Here is a 21,089-nt window from a genome sequence, read left to right as displayed (position 1 = left end):
AGTTGACTGTTTGCTGGATGGTCCAGAATCAGGATTCTGGCAGGCTCGCCCTTTCCCACACCACGTCTAGTGAATTTCACTCTCTGCATTGGAATCAGAGTGGATTTGGGGACGCTGACCAGGTGCCCCAGCTTGCGGAATAGTCATAGGGCCACTTGCACGTGGGTCCGAACTTCCTCTTCGGACCGACCCGCAAGGAGCCAGTCATCGAGATACAGATAAACTCGCATCCTCTGCCTTCGTAAGAAGGCCGCCACCACCGCCATGCATTTTGTGAACATCTGTGGGACCGCGGCTAGGCCAAAAGGGAGAACCATGAACTGGTAATGGTCCTGGCTCACGGTGAAATGCAGGAACCGGAGATGTGCTTGGTGGATGGCGAAATGAAAGTACGCGTCCTTCATGTCGAGGGCAGCATACCAGTCCCCTAGATTCAGGGAAGGGATGATGGTGCCCAGAGAGACCATGCGGAACAGGGCCTTGACCAGGAACTTGTTGAGCCCGCGCAGGTCTAGAATGGGACAAAGGCCCCCTTTGGCCTTGGGAATGAGGAAGTAACAGGAGTAGAACCCTCTCCCCCTTAGGTCTTGCGGTACAATCTCTACACCCCTGCTTCTAGGAGCAAGTGAACCTCTCTTTCTAGGAGGTGCTCTTAAGAAGGGTCCCTGAAGAGGGACAGGGAAGGAGGACAGAGGAAAACTGCAGCACGTACCTGCTTCACACCATGTGCAACACCCAACGGTCCGATGTAATGCTGGAGAAATGGGACAGGCAGCTCAGGAAACAAGGGGACAGATCCGGTGATTGAACTGATACGCTGTCCTCGAGAGCATCTTCAAAAGCCTGGCTTAGGGCCCAGCTGTGATGTGTGTTGGCCTTGGCTCTCATCCATCCTATTAGAGTTGTTATTATTGCGCCGCTTTCCGTTATCTCTGCCTCACCTGCGGTAAGGTAGTGGCTAATGCCTAAGCCGAAAGAGGTAGTGGCGCTGAGGGGGAGGCTGTGGCCTGAAGGGCTTCCTCTGAGTTGCCGGGGTGTGCATACCCAGTGACTTGAGTGTAGCCCTTGAGTCTTTGAGGCTATGCAGCTTTGCCTAGCTCCGAAAAGAGCTTTGATCCGAAAAGAGTCTGGGGCCTTCAAAGGGGAGGTCCTGAAGCGAATTCTGGACCTCAGGTGGCAGGCCTGACCCCTGAAGCCACGCCAATCGCCACATAACAATGCCAGAGGCGATTGTCCTGACCGCCACATCAGTCAATCCAAGGACACTTGGAAAGAGGTCTTCCCTATAGCCTTGCCTTCTTCCACCAGGGCCATGAACTCCTGTTGGGAACCCTGCAGGAGGTTGTCCTTAAACTTCCCCACTGCCGCAGGAGTTGAAGTTATACCAGTTGAGGATGGCCTGTTGGTTAGCAATCCTCAACTAGAGGCCACCTGATGAATTCATCTTCCTGTCAAACAGGTCCAGGCATTTCGCTTCCTTGGCCTTAGGGGCCGGGGCCTGCTGCCCATGGCACTCTTTCCACCGAGACTACCACGAAACATGGGTTTGGGTGGTGGAACAAGAACTCATATCCTTTTGATGGGGCGAAGTACTTGTGCTCTACAACTTTGGCTGTTGGCGCGCTGGAGGCAGAGATCTGCCATATAGTCTTATAGTTCGACTGGATGGTCTTAATGAGTGGGAGCCCTATTCTGGACGGACTTTCTGGGCTCAGAATGTCCACCATGGGTCCTCCTACTCAACCATCTCCTTAGCCTGCAACCCCAAGTTATGGACAACCTTACATAGCAGTTCTTGGTGGGCTCAGCAGTCTATTGGAGGGGGCCCTCATACCGCTGTGCCCGCCACCACTTCATCCAGGGATGACGAGGTCAGCAGCTGCTCAGCTTCCTCTTGCTGGTCTCCCTGGCCCCCCCTCCCAAGGGAGGTAATTCCAGCTCGGGCCAAGGAAGATGACCTAGTGGCTGCACCGGACTTGGTGCTGGTCTCTCTGGTCTCTCACCTGACGAAGATGTAGGTGGTTTGGACACCGTAGCTTCCCGCACAGATGCACGCCGCTGTGGGGACCGGGGCCGCTGTACCGAGTAGCTGGCCCTGGAGGGAGCCCCTTGCCACTGATGGTAGGCCCAAGGAGTCCAGAAAGGCCAGTGTCCTAGTGACTCCCATTGGGGGTGCCAACCAGCCTGGTGTTCCATATTATCCGGTGCCTGGTGCGGGTAAAGAGGAGGTTACTCACCTTGTGCAATAACTGACGTTCTTCGAGATATGTCCTGTGGGTGCTCCACTCTAGGTGTCGGTGCGCCCCTGTGCCTTTGATCGGAGATTTCTGCACCAGTATTCGTAGTGGCCACGCATGCTCAGAGCCTGGCCCCCCCTCTGAGTATGCCTCTAGTGAGCATGCGTGGCCGGTTCCTTCAGTTCCTTCTCTACAATGGATGCTACCCCAACTCTTCTTCTTCGAGAGATGTCCCTGTGGGTGCTCCACTCTAGGTGACTTCGAAGCTGTGTATCTCAAGGAGGTAGGGACTTCAAGTCTGGCAGGAATGCAGTAGATAATACTGCCCTGCCTAATCGAGTATCAGAGAGAGGACCCTGAGTAAGGGCATAGTGTTTGACAAATGTGTGCTCGGAGGACCAAGTGGCTGCTCTACAAATGTCAGACAATGGTACTTTATGTAAGAAGGCTACAGAGGTAGATACAGATCTAGTGGAATGTGTTCTGATCAATGCTGGAGGTGTAACATTTTTTATCTGATAGCAGAGTCGTATGCAATCGGAGATCCAGTTCGAAAGTCCTAGAGCTGCTCCATTCGCGAGCCCACTCGCAAAGGCATGTCTTATCTCTACCCAGAGGAGAGTTTCTGAAGGGTTTGGTTCTGTCCAAATAAAAGGATAAGGCCCTGCGCACATCAAGTGTGTGCATTGTGGCTTCGAAGGAGTTTGCATGTGGTTTTCAGAAAGAAAGTTGGTAGATGTATTGGTTCATTGATGTGAAATGAAGCATGAACTTTTGGAAGGAATTTTGGGTGTAGGCGTAGAGTAACTTTGTCCTTGAAGAAGAAGAGCGTATATGGTGGATCTGCCATAAGGGCTGCTATCTCGCCTGCCCGTCTGGCGGAGGTAATGGCCACCAAAAAGGCTGTTTTCATCGAGAGGTGCAAGAGGGAGCAGGTGGCTAAGGGCTCAAAGGGTTGATGAGTTAAACAGGACAATACTAGGTGAAGATCCCATGGAGGGGTAGGTGGCTTAATGTCTGGATATAGGGTTTGGAGTCCCTTCAGGAAACGCTTGGTGATGGGATGAGCGAAGACTGAGGTATTGTCAACTGTACCATGAAAGGTTGTGATGGCAGCTAAGTGGACTCTGATGGAGCTGAAGGAAAGGCCGGATTGCTTAATGTCCAATAGATAATCGAGTATGCAGGGAAGAGGTGCAGAGGTAGGAGACAGTTGTTTGGTTGAGCACCATTTTGTGAATCGTTTCCACTTTCGGAGATAGGTGGTACAGGTGGATTGTGTTCTGCTGTGTAGAAGTACCCTCTGAACTTGGTCGGAACAGTCTAGTTCTCGTTGGGAGAACCATGCAGGTACCAGGCTTTGAGATGAAGCATGGAGAGATTGGGGTGAAGAAGCCGGCCGTGTTGCTGTGATAAGAGGTTCGGGATGAGAGGCAGGGAGATCGGTGGTTGAATTGACATTCTGGTGAGGAAAGGGAACCACGGTTGTCTCGGCCATGAAGGTGCGATCAAGATCACCCTGGCAAGATCCGTTCGTATCTTTATGAGGACCCTGTTGAGCAATGGTATTGGGGAAATGCATAAGCGAAGTCCCGGTGCCATGAGAGATCATGAATGCGTCTCTGAGGGAGTGTTTGCCCAGTCCCGCCCTGGAGCAGAAATTGAGGCATTTTCGTGTTTTTCGGTTGCGAAGAGATCTATGGTTGGGTGACCCAAGTTCGAAATATGTTGTAAATGATTCCCTCGTCTATCTCCCATTCGTGCTCCGAAGGGAAACGTCTGCTTAACTCGTTGGCAGTGGTGTTCATCACCCCTGGGAGATAAGCAGCTGATATGCGGATGTGGTTCGCAAGGCACCAATTCCAGAGTTTTATGGCCTCTGAGCAAAAGAGTGGGAACGAGCCCCTCCTTGTCTGTTTACGTAGAACATGCAGGCAATGTTGTCTGTCATTATGCGTACATGCTGATTCTTGATTAGTGGGAAGGAAGCAGCGCAGGCATTCCGTATAGCTCGAAGTTCTAGAACGTTTATGTGCAGGAGGTCTCGGAATGAGACCATAGCCCATGGACTGTTTGGTGAGAGATGTGGCCCCCAGCCGTGAGGGATGCATCGGTCGCCATCATCAGAGTTGGGGGGGTCTGGAGGAAGGGGACTCCAGAGCAGAGGTTGTAGGGGACTGTCCACCATATGAGAGAGCTCTGGGTAGAGATAAGACATGCCTTTGCGAGTGGGCTCGCGAATGGAGCAGCTCTAGGACCGTGGCCAGCCAAGATTGGAAGCACCTCATGTGGAGACGTGCGTTCTGGACCACGAAAGTGCACGAGGACACGTGCCCCAGTAGTTGGAGGCAGTCTCGGGCAGTGACCCGGGGGCTGTTGTGAAGTCTTGAAGCCAGCAGTTTTATGGTATTGAATCGGTCAGGTGGAAGAGATGCCACTCTGGTTGTGGAGTCGAGGCTTGCTCCTATAAACTCCAGGTGCTGGGTAGGACTTAATGTGGATTTGCTTTCGTTTATTTGCAGGCCCAGGGATTGGAAGCACTCGATGGTGATTTGTGTGAAGCGGAGGGCCTCATTGAACGTAGAGGCCTTCAGGAGGCAATTGTCGAGGTAAGGGAATATTATGACTCCTTTTTTGCTGAGGTAGACAGTGACTACCGCTAGGAGCTTAGAGAAAACTCAAGGGGCAGTGGAAAGGCCAAATGGTAAAACTCTGTATTGGAAACGCATTGAGCCGAGGGTAAAATGAAGAAAACGTCTGTGGGCCGGGTGGATAGTGACGTGAAAGTAAGCATCTTGTAGGTCGAGGGCTGAAAACCAATCATCCTGCTCCAGGGCTGGAATTATGGTGGTGAGAGTAATCATCTTGAACTTTGGCTTTTCGGCAAATTTGTTAAGCCTCCTGAGGTCGAGGATCGGTCACCATCCTCCAGTTTTGTTTTCTGTTAAGAAATAAGGGGAGTAGAACCCCTTCCTTGTGGCATTCGGGCACAAGTTCGATAGCACCCAGGTGAAGGAGATGTTGTACTTCTTGCTGGAGGTGTGGCTCATGAGAGGTGTCGCTGAAGAGGGACGGGGAGGGTGGGAGGAAAGGAGAGGAAGGAGATAGAATACCCAGTTGTGATGACTTCTAGAACCCACTTGTCGGTGGTAATATTTCGCCATTGGTGCAAAAATGGCTGTAGGCGGTGTCCAAAGATAGTTGTAGGCAGTGCATACGCTGAAGTTGGGACGATGTTTACAAGACCCTCAACCAAAGCTTCAAATCTGCTTATTAGTTGGAGGAAGTTGGGGCATCCCGGAAGAACTGGGGTGACGCCGCTGGTATCTGGATCTCTGGCATTGGTGGTGGTGTTGTTGATCCTGAGATCTTGGGAAATGCTGAGTATATGGGGGGTAGCGTGGACGGTGGCAAGGTTGATATCTGTACTGTCGCCTTCTGGTTGTAGGGGTTTGGATGCCTAAGGATCGAAGAGTTGCCCTTGAGTCCTTCATTGAGTGGAGCACCTCATTAGTGGTGGAAGCAAAGAGTTTATCACTATCAAAAGGGAGATCCTGTATGGTGCTCTGAACCTCGCAAGGAAAGAGGGAAGAGGAGAGCCATGAACCTCGGCACAAGACCACAGCCCTAGCGGTGGATCTTGCTGCGGTATTGGCTGAATCCAGAGCTGCTTGAAGAGCCGTGCGTGATATGATTTGGCCCTCGGAAACTAAAGCTGTAAACTGTTGTTTCTTGTAGTCTGGAATGTGTTCAATAAAGTCCATGAACTTGTTACAGTTTCTATGGTCGTACTTTGCCAGAACTGTGGCATAATTGGCAATTGGAAATTGTAAGGTTGAAGAGGCATACACTTTGCGACCCAGCAGGTCTAAGCGTTTGCCTTCCTTGTTGGCTGGGATATGGCGGAAATACTGTTGTTTGTTCCTTTGATTGGCTGTGTCCACTACCAATGAGTTTGGCGCAGGATGTGAGAAAAGGAATTCAGAGCCCTTAGAGGGAATGAAGTATTTACGGTCCGCTTGTTTGCAGGTAGGCTGGCTTGTGGCTGGAGCCTGCCAGATGGACTTAGCAGGTTCCAGAAGGGCTGCATTAATTGGAAATGCCAGTCTGGATGAAGAAGAAGGTTGCAGGATGTCCGTTAACTCATGTTGTTGGTCCAGTACTTCCTCTAAATTGATTCTAAGCTCACTGGCAACCCTTTTAAAGAGATACTGGAATTCTGAAAAATCATCTGAGGGGGATAGAGGGGAGGGATAAAGAGATACTGGAATTCTGAAAAATCATCTGAGGGGGATAGAGGGGAGGGAAGTAAAGCTTCAGGCATTGCTTCAGTTGGTACTGGGTCAGGAGCAGGAGTTAATTGATCCTGAGAATGGGAGGGTGCCACCAAATGAGTCATATGATTTGGACGTTCGCGTCTCGTCGGATTGGAATAGCGGGTGTGCTGACGAGGGAAAGATGCCCATGGGGCCCAATACTGCCACAGTGGTGGAAAAGGCATAGGTGGTGCCATCCAGGGGTTAACACACCAGGAGGTAGGGTCTCGAGGGTGGTCTGAGACAATTTTCCTGTGCCCGTGGGTGACAGGACTCCTAGGATGGAATTCTGATTGCATTGAAACATCACGCTGAGGTTCAGACTCCTCCTCACTGGAGGAAGGCTGTTCGGACCCTGAATCATTCGTAAGGGAGAAGCAATCTTTAAGGAAGGGTGATTGCAGCATAGGTGACACTAGGAGGTCACTTGACTGGGTAAACGGCAGCGCTGGGGCAGCTGAAGGTGAAGGCTGATAGAATTGCTGTGAGGGAACCCGGGCTTGCACCGGAGTTCTTAGTCTTGGCTCCGTGCCAAGTAGAGCTGTTAATGCCAGTGCTGTAGTTGGTGCTGCGCTATTAATAGCAGGCTGCGGTACCTTGGGGGGGCTTGATTTGTCGGCACCGCATTCATCACAATGCCGATAGGTGCCATAATCGAGGCAGGCAACTGAAAATCTGTCACTCCGGCACCGGAGCCTCGCGCTGCCACCGAAAGCACAGGCGGGTTTAACGCGGTGCCGGAGGAGCCCGACTCGTCGAAAGTGCTCAGGTAGGGGAGCACTGGTAAGGAGACTGTGGATCTGACCAGAGAAGGTTTGTGTCTAAGGGCTTCTTTTGAATTTGACAGAAGGTGTCCTCATTTTGCTGCTTTCTTCTGCTTTTTAGAAGTGGGAGAGCTGTGTCAGTGAGAGGAGGCAGAGTCCGCGCCAGGGTCTGAGGCAGACCCTAGGGATTTTTGAAGTAAAATAAGTTTAAGTTTTATCTCCCTGTCCTTTCTCGCTCTGGAGCTTGGTTTAGTGCAGTAAGCACATTTTTGGGGAATATGGGTCTCCCCCAAACATTTTATGCTCTGTGAATGTCCATCGGAGAGAGCGATAGCGTCCTTACAGGAGGAGCAGCGCTTAAAGCCTGTGGAGCCAGGCATATTTGAAGCGGCTGAGAGAACAAATTTATTTATTTTTTTAACAGAAGAAAAAAGGTAGGTAACACTAACTAACAACTAACTAACAAGAAACTGTCTAACTACAAGTTATTTTAAGATGAGGAAAGAAATTCTTTAAGGAGTCTGCTGAGCTCCGTCTCAAGCCGGGGATGATAGAGAAGGAATTGAGGGAACCGGCCGCGCATGCTCACTAGAGGTATACTCAGAGCGGCGGCCAGGATCTGAGCATGCGTGGCCGCTATGAGTACTGCTGCAGAAATCTCTGATCAAAGGCACAGGAGCACACCGACACCTAGAGTGGAGCACTCACAGGGACATCTCTCGAAGAAGAATGTACTGGTCCAAGTCGGCGCCAGACTCTGGCAACGCCGAATACTAAGGCCACGGTGGTGCCATCGATCTCTGCCAGCGGGAGGTGGGCGAGCGGCTTCTTGCCAGTAGGGAGCAGGACCGAAACTGCTGCTCTCAGGACCTGGACCAGGATTGGTATCGATGCTCCCGAGACCAGGACCTGTGTCTTCTGGGAGCCTTCAGCGATGACCGGCTCATCTCTTCTTGGTACTGGCTTCTTCCACCAATTCCACGCGTTGATTCACCTCTGGTACCGGGACTTCCCTCTGAGTCCACGGACTCGGAGCTCGACCAGGACCACCACCAGGAGCGATTCCAGGACAGTGTCCTCGAACAACATACCATTGCCGGCTTTCCCCTTGACATCACCCCGTGCACGGGTGCCAGGGGCTTCTCCCTGGCTGGAAGGGGGCTCACTGCCGATAACCCGATAAGGTCCTTCACCACCTCAAAGGTGTCAGGCGTGGAGGGCTGATCTATTACTCCCTTGAGCCTGTCGTCCGCATTGAGTTCACTTAGAGCTGGACTTGGTGGGACTTGTGGTGCTGATACCGTCGGTGACAGCACCGGTACAGCATCCATCACGCTCTTCCCGGTGTCCAAGGCCTTAGATGGCGCCGGTCTCCTTTGCAGGAAATTTCCACACCCTTCCTTCAGTTTTGTCTTGGGCCACACCGGGGAGGACGAGCAGTGCTGGGGCCTACTCTGGCGCTCCCAGGCTGATGGCTTGCAGTGCTTGGCTGGCACCGTGTCTCTTGACAACTCTGGGGCACTCCACACCACGGAAACAGGAGCCGACGTTGGGCGTTGCGGGCCCGGTGGCTGCAGTGAAGCCTCCATCAACAACTGTTTCAAACGAAAGTCTCTCTCTTTCTTTGTTCTTACACTGCTCCGTTTAGTGTGCTTCCACCAGGCAACATAGACAGGAGTTGTGGTGGTCATTAACTGGCATAGGCTTGTGGCACGTGGCGCAAGCCTTAAATCCGTGGGCCGGCGGAATGCACCGCGGCCTGGGGCAGGTGCTGGAAGCCTCAGAGCACCTAACCTGTTAAGTGTCCACAACAAGGGAATGCTAACGAACTGATAACAGCTAAATAACTCTTATGCTAAGGGATTGCTTCTCGTACGAGAGCAAGAAGTTGTTCCAACACCACCACAGACAGTAAGAAGGAACTGGAGGGGATCGAGCCAGAGGGGGTATATATGCACGGCACAGTGGCACCACTAAGGGGGGCCCCTGCTGGCCCGACGGGAGCTGCTAAGGGAAAAGTTTACGACACTCATGCACAAGCACTCGAAGAATAATTTTCCAAAGAAAACTGATATATAAAGGATCACACAATCTCTAAGAGGATGAATGTACAAAAACAAACTTATGCATCTATTTAGGCTAGGCAATGAAACACACTGTATCCAACTGATATCTTAAAGAGAATTCAGGGAGGCATAATTCATTGCTTTAGGTTGGAATGTGCCAGGACCCTGGAGTTAATACTCTCCTACACTTAAGAAAAATGTATTGATATATTTAATGATCATCCTGATGGAACTTTACATTGAAAACTGATATATAAATGATTACACAACTCTTTAAGAGGATGAGCATACTGATTACCTCAGCTTTTCCTCTTCTATGAAAGACAGAAGACTCCTACTAGGTATAGTGCTGGGACACTCTGTGTCAGAACTGAACCAGAGTCCCACCTCCTGAATCACAAATATCAATTCTAAATGAGAATAGCTAACCACCAATAGGCATTTCGCAGACATCTCTCATTCAATTTTTCACACAGCATAGCATTCCAGATCTCACAAGATTCAGTACAACATAAGGTGGTAGTATGTCTGTAGCCTACGTATCTCTAAGAATAGCACCCTGGAGAAGACTGTACTACAACAGTCCAGCTACAGTTTATATGCATGGATTTGATATACATGTAGTGTTTGGGGAGGTTGGTTTGCTTGTTTTCTAAACAGAGTGGGTAAAATTTTCAAACGCACCTAACTGATTTAGAAGCAAATGTTCCATTGACTGTCAATGAGACTTGGTTTCTAAGAGCTGGATGAATCCCACGAGATACCCATCTGTATTGTTAGATGCCTGAATACCTTAACAAATCTGGCGCCAAGCATCTATGTCACTTTTGAAAATTGGATTTAGGCTCCTAAATCATCTAGATTATATTGAAAATGTACTTAGCATTTTTTTCTTTAGGTGACATCCTTTCAACGAGCAGAGATGCATGGCTTAATGTGTCTTCCCACATACTTTATACCATTCCTACTGCAACTTTCACAATTAGTCTCCTCTGACATTCTGCTTCACATGGTCTAAAAGAGTCTATTCACCTATGCGTACATTTTTGCTTACTGAGAAGGGATACAAATCTATAAACTATGCAACTCTCATTAAACTTAATACTATATGCCTGGATGTCATTAAATGTAGCCCTCAGTTTTTTTAATATGATAGTATACTGTAGTGTTCATTTCCATGTTACTGTGGAATCACTGGTCATGGCTCTATAGTTAAGACTGACACAAAAGTTTTCACTTTAACATGAGTTTTAAATCTTTATTTTGTAAAAATGTCACAAATGACAAAAAATAAACACAAAGTAAATGTTGACTACTCTATGATTTTTTTGGTACTTCGATGAACGTTAGGTTGATACAGAGCAAGAGTTCCAAAATTACCCCTAATTTGAAGTTTGCCACGGGATTGTCTCAGTTTTTTTTTCAGACATCCTTTGTAAGAAAACCAGAACAGTCTGGAATCTGCGCTTTTCACCACATTGTTCCAATAATATAGTATACCATTTATATGTAGATATAAATATAAATATAATTTGTTTTTGGGTCCTTTTTAAAATACAAGGAAAGAAAATTAAGGGCTAGATTCATAAAACGGCCAGAGGAAGAGCTAGGCCCTGTGTTATGATCCTTAGCTGAATGGCTAATGCATTTACTAAGGATGTGGGAATCCCAGGTTCATGTTCACGTTCACCCTCTGCTTGATGCAGTAAAGGGCTTTAAATCAGATTCTTCTTCCCCCTCCTGTGAATAAATGACTGCTACTGAGCCACACTATCTTTCAGATGTGTTTTGGTTATCCTAATAAAAACACACTCTTCTCCCAGAGCCAGGGCTTCCTGATCTCCAGTATGCTGCTGTTGTCTAGCAAACAACTATGTAACCCACTGGTGAAAAACCTGCTAAGCCCTCCTTTAGTGGCTGATGTAAGAAGTTAGACAATTCTGTGGTTCAAGAAGCAGATGTTTGAACTGAAGGTCCAGAGTTCAAATCCAGCTGTTAACTCAAGTAAGATGATGATGTTGTGGCTATATAAAACAGATTGTGTATTTTTCATGTTTTCTTTTTTAAAGCAACAGGTTTATTTAATTCTTAGGATAAGAAAACATCCTGTAATACTTACTTATAATTTAAGAAGTATTATAATCTGTATATTATAGCATACAAGTATTCCACATTCTGGTCATTTGTCATTTTTCCTTTTCCCCAGCTGAAACCCAAGAACCTACCCAATGTGGCACACAAATCCTGTATTAAGAACCTAAGAAATCAACACATACCATTTTTGTTTAATGACAGTTAAGGTTGCATCAAGTAAAATGCAATGCTTAGGATGAAGCATATATTTTAGATCCTTGCTAGAAAGAAGAAACTCTAGGGTCAGTTCTCATAGTAACATCATAAATTATCTACAGAATCTACAGATCACTAACCTGACCCTCTCTAAAGATTTTTATTAGAACTAAAGTAACTGATCCTGACAGAATAAAAAAGAAAAATCTCACAACCATAAAAATCAGTTTGCTTCTACCAATATAACTGAATCTAACCTCTAATGGATTATGTGGCCAAGCTACCTCTGTAATAATGTCTAGCATCTTACTTTAGTTATCCACAGATACTAAAAAGCCAGAAGACTCCTTTTAATTAGAAAAATTGATTTATAATGCTTCGTGGTGATTTATGCTTTGAAGCAACAATCTTACTCACATTAAAAAAATCCCTAACTGCTAACTCCCCACCTTGTTCCCAACCTTCACTACCATAAATATTTTTTCCAAACATTTCAGTTTTCATCAGGACACAACCATCTTTTCAATGTTCACTTAATATTTAACATACATTGTACTCAAAAGCAGGCAGTATTCAGCAATTGTTTGTACACTTCACTTAAAAACAACTGCATTCAATGTTTACCTCATACGTCATAAAAAGTATTATAGGAGCTGATATTTAAGCTTTTAATATATAGCTTTACTTTATAACAAAGAAGTTAAATGGAAATAAGGAATAGTTTTTAAGTATTATTTTAAATACTAGAACAAGATTTTTTGTGTACAAACATTTAAAATCAAATTAAAAAATTTAAAATATTTCATCTGGGAAATATATATACTTAATGAATTTTTGTAAAATGTATTTAATAATCCAGAAGAGTTTTGTTTTGGTGGCACAGGAATGTCCAATATATTACAGCAGCTCCTGAGAAGCATATCAGGCCCCTGATATAAATACATGCTTAAACCACATACTAGAGCGTACGTAGTAAAAATATGCTTACATTCTATGTGAAAAGTGATTTTAAATGAGTGTATAGTAGCTGATTTCAAAACAGCAATATCCTTGCTATATCCATTTTTTTTAAACTAAATGCAAAAATTAATCTTCTACTTCTGCCAAAATCCTTGAGGCAATGTATAAGAAAATCATATACAATAATAAAAATAAAATAAATATAAAACACAACAAAAAATGGGGGGATAAGATTTCAAAAAAGAAAGATTTAAAAGGAAGGGAATACACATACACGAGAAAAAAACCAACTTTAACGTGCTTTTTGACACAGATAGGTGGATGAAATCAGAAAGAGAAGTTTCATGTCATATTGTAAGTGCAATCTCCCCAGCAGACTTCATATGCAGTAACAAGATCGTTAAAAAGTGAGCAAATATCCATCAGGACAAGATTCAAGAAGTACTCAGGCCAGCACTGTTAAGCTTTAAAATAAAACAATAGGACCAGTATAAAGTAAATCTGTCACTTTATAGACAGCTATTATAAAGAACACAGGATGGGTATAATATGACTACTGTACCTCAAAGCAGTGAGAAATCATGCTACTGCAGTCTAAAAGGACTAAAACTGACAGAGGTACCCTATTGAGAGGTCTCACAAGAGAGATTTGCAATAATCGAGATTGTGAACATGAAGGCATACTATGCTGTTTCAGGAAAATCATCATGGAAGAAATAAAGACGCAGTCAATGCAAACTGTGAAAGAGAAAAGAAAAGAAAAGACAAAAACCTTTATACCACAATCAACACATGCCTTCCCCATGGAAGTGCTTGGTTATAACTAACACCAAGATTCTTCATCTGGCTTACTACTTCCAAATGAATCCCCTCAACAAGATAAGACACAAAGGAAGAATAAGTTTCTTCACAGAGTGACCTCTGTGATGGGTTCGGTCACGGAGACCCCCTTGGGACTGTCACCTGACGTGCTGGAATTACCTCTGAGCCTGTTTTCCCTGCCAGCTTGGGACTCCAGAACCCTATTTAGTTGAGCCAGACAAGCTAGCCTGCTGCAACACAGACCCAGGTCTGATCCATGCCCCCAAAGCTGCAGACTTCAACTAAAAACTGCTCAGCAGGTTTCCTATCTCCAACACCCATCTCCCAATAGGACCCAAACCCAAATAATCTGTTTTACTTTGTATAAAGCTTATACAGGTTAAACTCATAAACTGATCGCCCTTTATAACACTTATAGAGAGATATTCACAGCTGTTTGCTCCCCGAGGTATTAATCAGTTACTCTGGGTTAATTAATAAACAAAAGTGATTTTATTGAGTATAAAAAGTAGAATGTAAGTGGTTTCAAGTAATAATAGACAGAACAAAGTAAGTCACCAAGCAAAAACCCACAAGTCTAAGCCTAATACATTAAGAAACTGACTACAGGTAACATCTCACCCTCAGAGATGTTCCAATAAGCTTCTTTCACAGACTAGACTCCTTCCTAGTCTGAGCCCAGTCCTTTCCCCTGTACATTCCTTGTTAGTTCCAGATGGAAAACGAGTGTTCTCATGATTGGAAGCCCCCTTTGTTCTGTTCCACCCCTTTTTATAGCTTTGGCATAAGGCAGGACTCTTGTCTCTCATGGTCCCCACCCTCCTTCTAAAAGGAAAAGTACCAGGTTTAAGATGGCTTCCAGTATCAGGTGACATGTTCACATGTCCTGTGAGACCCGAGCCTCCATTCTTCCAGGGCTGGCCTGCACATACCTAGGAAAGTTTGCAGGTAAATAAACCATCTACAACCAATTGTCCTAGTCAATGGGAACCATCAAGAATCTAAACCACCATTAATGGCCCACACTTTGAGTAATTACAATAGGATCTCAGTTATACTTCATATTTCTAGCTTCAGATAAAAGAATGATACATGAATACAAATAAGATGAACACACTCATTAGATTATAAGCTTTGTAATGATACCTTAGAAGAGACCTTTTGCATAAAGCATATTCCAGTTACATCATATTCGTACTCATAAGCATATTTCCATATGGAGTGCAACATCACAACCCCCATCCAACAAAACTGCTTTTTAAGGCCAAAGACGAGATAGCTCCGTTGCATTCAGCTGAGAATATAATGCAAGCATTCCTCCAGAACAGAGATCAAACTCACATAAAAAGAAATACACAGCTGTATGTGTCATCACTGTACCAACTATGCTTCATCCTGGGCACTTCTTCAGTCATTCCATCTATTTATGGTTCAACTCCTGAAGCTCAACAAACCAAGTTATCTTCCAAGCGTCAGAAACAACTCAGGCACATGAAGCACCCCTTCAAACTGACACCCAATTGGAGGATGGATCTGATATGTCTCAGATGCAATAAGGGAACTATAGAAATCAAAATTATAAGAATATTCTAGGCCTCCAAGGCTGTGATTAAATGAATGGGCTCGTATTATGCAGACAGAGAACAGTCCCTGCATTGAAATCACCAAGGGGATGACTGGGCCAAACAAAAAGGGGTGGTCCAACTTTCTGACATAGCCAAACCATATTAGCCATCTGTGAGAGCTCTCCTCTACTTGTCGGGTTAAAACTATAGTATGAATTACAATAATTGCTAAATTTAAATCTTCTAAATCAAATCTACTTTTGAGTTCTATAAAAACACAAAAAAGCTCTATAACCAAGACAGATTTTTTCTTATCAGGCACATAAATTAGATTCTTAACTGTAACTGAACAGTGCTGTTACGGAAGCTACCAAATCATCATCTGTGCCAGATAAAACAGTTATTATAAACTGAGACATAGCTGCTACTGTCCCAAAATACTGTTCTGTTTTGCCATCATATTACACAGCCTGAAGCTGCATGTAGACTCTTTCCTCACTTGTCTGTGGCAGTTCTTGTCTCATCTCCACTCATGTCATTCTCAGCCTCCCATCCCAGCCTCTGCTGTCCATTTTTCTAATTCATCTACAGTTTGCAACAACAAAAAGAGCAAATGGAATCAAATGCTGCAAAATGAAAATTCTAATACAGCGCTAAATCAAATTAGGAGGGTTGGAAGGCTACATTTGGCCCATCAGAGAGATTATAGGCACCTATGTAAAATCTCTCCCACTGTTCCTCACATCTTCCATCTCTCAGTGATATACGTAAGACAGACAAACTGAATGTCTAACAACTATGTATCTGATGTTTAGACTCAGAGATTTAAAATTCATAAACAGTTTCATGTTTATGAAACAGGGTTTTTCCAATTTCTAATATACTTTCATGCATGGATTGCATCAAAGATATATACTAACTTGTAGTTAAGACAAATGTATATAAAATTTCCTCTGAATCACGTTTACTTCCCTACACTTCTACTTTGTGATGATAATTTAAACACTATAGTCCCATAGTTAATTTTTAGAATGTAAATGTCTCACTCCTACTTGCCATTTTAAAAATTGCCTTATTTCTTGTCCTAGTAATTATTGCTTCTCTGAATTCTATTAACTTCTCCTTTCTCCCCCCAAGAAGACAAGTAATACCTACCAATAATTTGTGTCATAGCATTAAAATACTGCACAAATTATGTTTAGAAATGGGAGAAAAGGTTATTTTTAAATTCAGTTATTTCATGCCAAGAATTGATCAATACAATCTATTTTCCTGCCCAAGTTTTATTCATTTTAGGAATATGAAACCACATTGTGCTTTCACAAATAGATATGGGACAACAAGATTTGGCCTGATAGCCCTAAAATGAGTTAGACTCCTGAAGTAAAATAGGCTGTGGGGGGAACAGTGATGGAAAGAAGTGAATGAATCTGTGGTCAACAGGAGATTTGTACATTTCTGAGATGGAAGAATTTGATCTATGGTGTTCCCTCTCAAGCGATCTGATCTAAAAAAAAAAAAAAATTACAGTATACTCTGTTACCAGATTTGCCTGTTACTTTGGGATAGGTTCATTTATTAGAGTTACTCTTCTGGGAGGGGGGGAGGGGGGTGTTCTGTAATTCTTTCAGTGTACTGCTTGAGTCACTTGTGTTTTCATCGAGAGGTCCACTTCACGCTTCTGCAAGTTCCCTCCCAATGGAGCTATCTTGCAGGACCTAGATTCCCCAGGGCTGAGTTTTTCCAGCCACAGAATCAGAGGAACACATACACATACTAACAGAGCATGTTTGAAAGGACCAGGTTAATCAGCACTCCCAAGCTGATCCCTTATATGTCCCTGGACTCAGTAGGCTGGGTCGAGCAGCATTTCCAAGGTGTCACGCTCATATGTCATTGGCACCCCGCACTGGAATACAGTACACCTGAGCAGGCTGGGTTGAGCAGCACTTTCAATCTGCCACCCTCATATGCCACTGGACTCAGCGGACTGCGTCGAGCAGCTCTTCCAAGCTCCCACCCTCATATTCATAGATTCATAGACTCTAGGACTGGAAGGGACCTCGAGAGGTCATCGGGTCCAGTCCCCTGCCCTCATGGCAGGACCAAATACTGTCTAGACCATCCCTGATAGACATTTATCTAACCTACTCTTAAATATCGCCAGAGATGCGAGACAACCACCTCCCTAGGCAATTAGTCCAGTATTTAACTACCTGAGCAGTTAGGAAATTTTCCTAATGTCGAAACCCCTCCCAAATTTACCCTTCCTCGACCGCTAAAGACATTGCTCTTGTTCTGATACATAGAGGCTAAGGTGAACAAGTTTTTCCTCCCTCCTCCTGATAAAACCCTTTTATAGACCTGAAAACTGCTATCAATGTACCACTCTCAAATCTTCATTTTTCAACAAAACTAAATATAAACAATTCTTTCAGCTCCTTCAAATAGGTTCATAGAATCTAAAACTTTAATCATCTAGTTGCTTTTCTCCTGGATTCTCAATTTTCCACATCTTTCTTGAAAGTGAGGAGGGGTGCAGAACTGGACATATACTACCAGTTGGGCCTAAAAGCACAGAGACAAAGGGCGAGAATGATTGCTCGTGACTTGTATCAACACACTGTTAATGCAGCCCAGAACACGTTCTTTTTATTGGCAAATAGTATAACTGTTGACTCATATTTAGCAATAGTCACTATGACCCCAGATCTCTTCTCAATTAACTCTTCTAAGAACAAGTCCTTACCCAGTCTGTATGGATGAAACGATTGTTCTAATCCTAAGTGGAGCACAATTTTGCAATTGTCTTTCTTGAAACTTACATACCGGTTTACTCAGACCATTTCCAATGTGTCCAGATCATCTTGAATATGACCTGTCCTCCAAAGCAGATGCAATCCCTACCCGTTTGGTATCGATCCGCAAACTTATAAGCGTATTTATCTATGCCACCTCTAAATCAATTGATGAGAAATGGAACAGAGTGGTCCAAAAGAGACCTAGGAACCCCACTTGTTATAACTTTCAGCGGATTTTGAGGGAACCATAATCAACCATCTCCGAGTAGGTTACTACCAGCAGTCGTCAACCACCTTATAAGTAAGCCCACTAAATTGTATTTGCCTATATATCAATAAGGATATCATGTGAGACCAGAGTACAAATGCTCTAAAAGTCTAGTATACCTATCACGCTGCTCCCTTACACAAGGCTACGTTATCACCTATAAAGAAAGCTAACAGCTGGTTTGACACGATTTGTTTTACAAATCCATGTGGCTATTCCTATCACCTTAACAAATCATTACCAGTGTTTGCAGTGATTTCTTTAATTACTAATGCTCACATTATACTTCCTGGCACAGAAAGTTTATAAACTAACCAGTTGTAAGTATTTCCTGGGTTGTTTTTATTATCCCTTTAGATATAAGGCACTATATTTGCCTTTTCACAGTCTTCTGGATCTCTTTCTCTGACACATAGACTATCCAAAGAAATACATAGAGGCTCAATAACCTCTATTAACTCTTGAGTATATTAGGGCTTTCATCACCTGGGATGGGCATTAATTTACGTGATTTTTACATTGCATTTTTTTGTTTTATCTTCTAAACTACTCCTTCCAGATTCCTATGTTGACTTCCTGTAGACTTACTCAGTGAGACCCGAAACAAAGTCATTAAGCTCTCTAGCCATTTCAAGTATCTGTTCTAGTTCTTCCTCGTCATGGACAGTGGGCTCTGTCTGGTCTTTCCTTGCTTTTATTTGATAAAAAGTCTTCTTTTTCCCTTTAATTCATAACGTAGTTGAGTCATTTTGTGCCTTTCCTTATTCTATCGCCCCTGCATCTGTGTTTTTGACTATATTCAGTCCTTTTAATTGGCTGTTTCCATTTTTTAGCTCGTTATTTTTGTAGGTATGCAAACATGTAAGCCAGGTGGTCTTTGCCAATTTTCTATTTTCCTACTCATCGCATAAAGCTGCTTTTTGGGCCTTAATGTGTCCTTTGAAACTGCAAAACTTCTCCCAAGTTGTTTTTCCTCAGTCTTGATCCCATGGACTGACTTACACTATCAGCTCTTGAGCTTATACCAACATCTGGCTTCCTGAAATTCATTGTCTATATTTTGTTGCACTCCCTTCTACCTTCTTGAATTGCAACTACTATGATTTTCATGATCCTTTACAGCTTCCTTTTACTATTCAATTCCTAACGATTCCTCCCGTTTGTTAAAATCAGGTCTCAGAACAGCTTTCCCCCAGATTACTTTTCAAGCTCTGAAATAAAAAAAGTTGAACATGCAATGCAGCCGAGAAACTTATTGGATAGTCTGATGCCCTGCGGTGTTTTAATTCCAACCTTATTGGAAACTTGAAGTCCACCATCACACAACTTGGGCTTTGGATGATTTTGTTAGTTGTTTTAAAAAAGCCTCATCCACCTCTTCCACCTGGTTATGTGGCCTGTAGTAGACTCCTAGCACATCATCACCCTTTGGCTATGAACCTATGTGCCAGGTTCAGCACGTCACTATCCCCACTTTCATGTTACAATTGTTCTGGTAGTAACCCACTTGATGAGCAAACCTCACAGAATTTTTGGGCGCTGCAGGGAACTCTAGCTTAGGTATGAGGAGCATTGCTGCAGAGCAAATGAGGAAGCCAAAAAACACCCAAGGAGGGGAAAGGGGGAAGCAGGAGAGAAGAGAAAGAGAGAGATAGAGAGAAAGAGAGCGAGCAAGAGAGAAGCAACCAGCTTAACTATGACAGTTATTTATTGCCAGGTAATAACCATAGGGGAGCCAAACAAACAAAACAGTTATAATATTAAATCTAACTTAAATTTGATTATAAAAGTCAGGTTTAGAAAACTATAACTGATCACGCAAGTCAGGATCAGAAGGCTATACCTAGAGAGAGACATGGGTTCTCATCACTCCATGAAGCTTGAATCAATCAGGGTTCCCAGGTGGTGGTGGTAGCTGAGGGTCCAGAGTGCTGCAGACAAGCAGAACCCCCACCATGATCAATCAGGCAAGGAGGAAGTCCCAGTGGAACTGATGCAGATGTTGGATACAGGCATCATAACACTTACTTGAGCACGGGGAGGGGTTTTTGAAGGGAAAGAACAATGGTTGAAAGGGAGAACACTAGATTTGTTTGTGGGAAAACTGATGCCTCAAGGGAGTATATCAAAGTTGTTTTGTTCAGGCTAGACAATAGGAGCTGATCATTCCTGGCTATGGGCAGTGTTTCTTGGAAGGAGCTCACAATGCAATTAGGCAGCTTCAATATTTTTGATACCAATGAAGAATTTATTACTAGAATTGGTCTGATAACAACTGAGCTGGTTGTGTGCAGGTTAATTAACATCTGGAGCAGAAATCCCCCATCATGCAGTGCCTTCCTGCTTTTCTGGTCCCAGAGTTCCATGCAGTTCTTGCCTTGGAATTTCTGTTCTCTATTCTGTATGCCAAGGGACATGCCGATGCAAATGAAGCTAAAGGAGTTCTCTTAATCCTGTCACCCTTGTCTGGAGGGGTTTATGTGCGTCTTCCACTGCCTTTTCACTGCTTTTTGTAAGTCTTTCTTCTGATCAATTTTGGTTCAGGCAGAGGCTCGCAGGAGGGGGAGTGGTCTTTTTGAGTCAGACAGGATGGGTACTGCGCCCTGGTTCCCCAAGAACACAGAGCTGACAGGTAACAACTCCCAAATATCCAAATAGCTAGGGGGACATGGATTTTATTTGGATAATTAGGAGTTCGGATAATCGAGAGAGCAGGAGCCATTCAGCAGTGGGGTGGCCTCCCTTGAGACCAGAGAAACACCCTCTTTCTCGCAGTCTGTGTGGGGGTCTCTACTCTTTCTCACTCACTCACTCCCATGACAGAAAGGCTTCAGAAGGCTCCCTATTCCACCACAGGAGCCATTCAGCAGCAGGATTGTATCCCCATGACTGGGGACTCATCATCCTCACAGTCCTGGCTGAGGGGTCTCTGTTCTATTATCCAAACCTCCTCATTATCCCAATCCCTTTCTTGTCCTCCAGTAGGAGATACGTGCTGCAG

At 44.5% G+C, this 21,089-nt stretch overlaps 1 protein-coding gene across 1 annotated transcript in view; it reads right to left on the bottom strand.

The window, feature by feature from the left end:
- The window catches only part of ZFPM2 (zinc finger protein, FOG family member 2), a 485,059-nt gene that overhangs the window by 424,107 nt on the left and 39,863 nt on the right, over window positions 1-21,089 (bottom strand). The gene's annotated exons all lie outside the window — the stretch shown is intronic.

The sequence above is a fragment of the Chelonoidis abingdonii genome, chromosome 2 (assembly GCF_003597395.2).
Source record: "Chelonoidis abingdonii isolate Lonesome George chromosome 2, CheloAbing_2.0, whole genome shotgun sequence".
Taxonomy (NCBI): domain Eukaryota; kingdom Metazoa; phylum Chordata; order Testudines; family Testudinidae; genus Chelonoidis; species Chelonoidis abingdonii.
The sequence above is the reverse complement of the archived record's forward strand: the minus strand, read 5'-3'. Positions and strand labels throughout refer to the sequence as shown.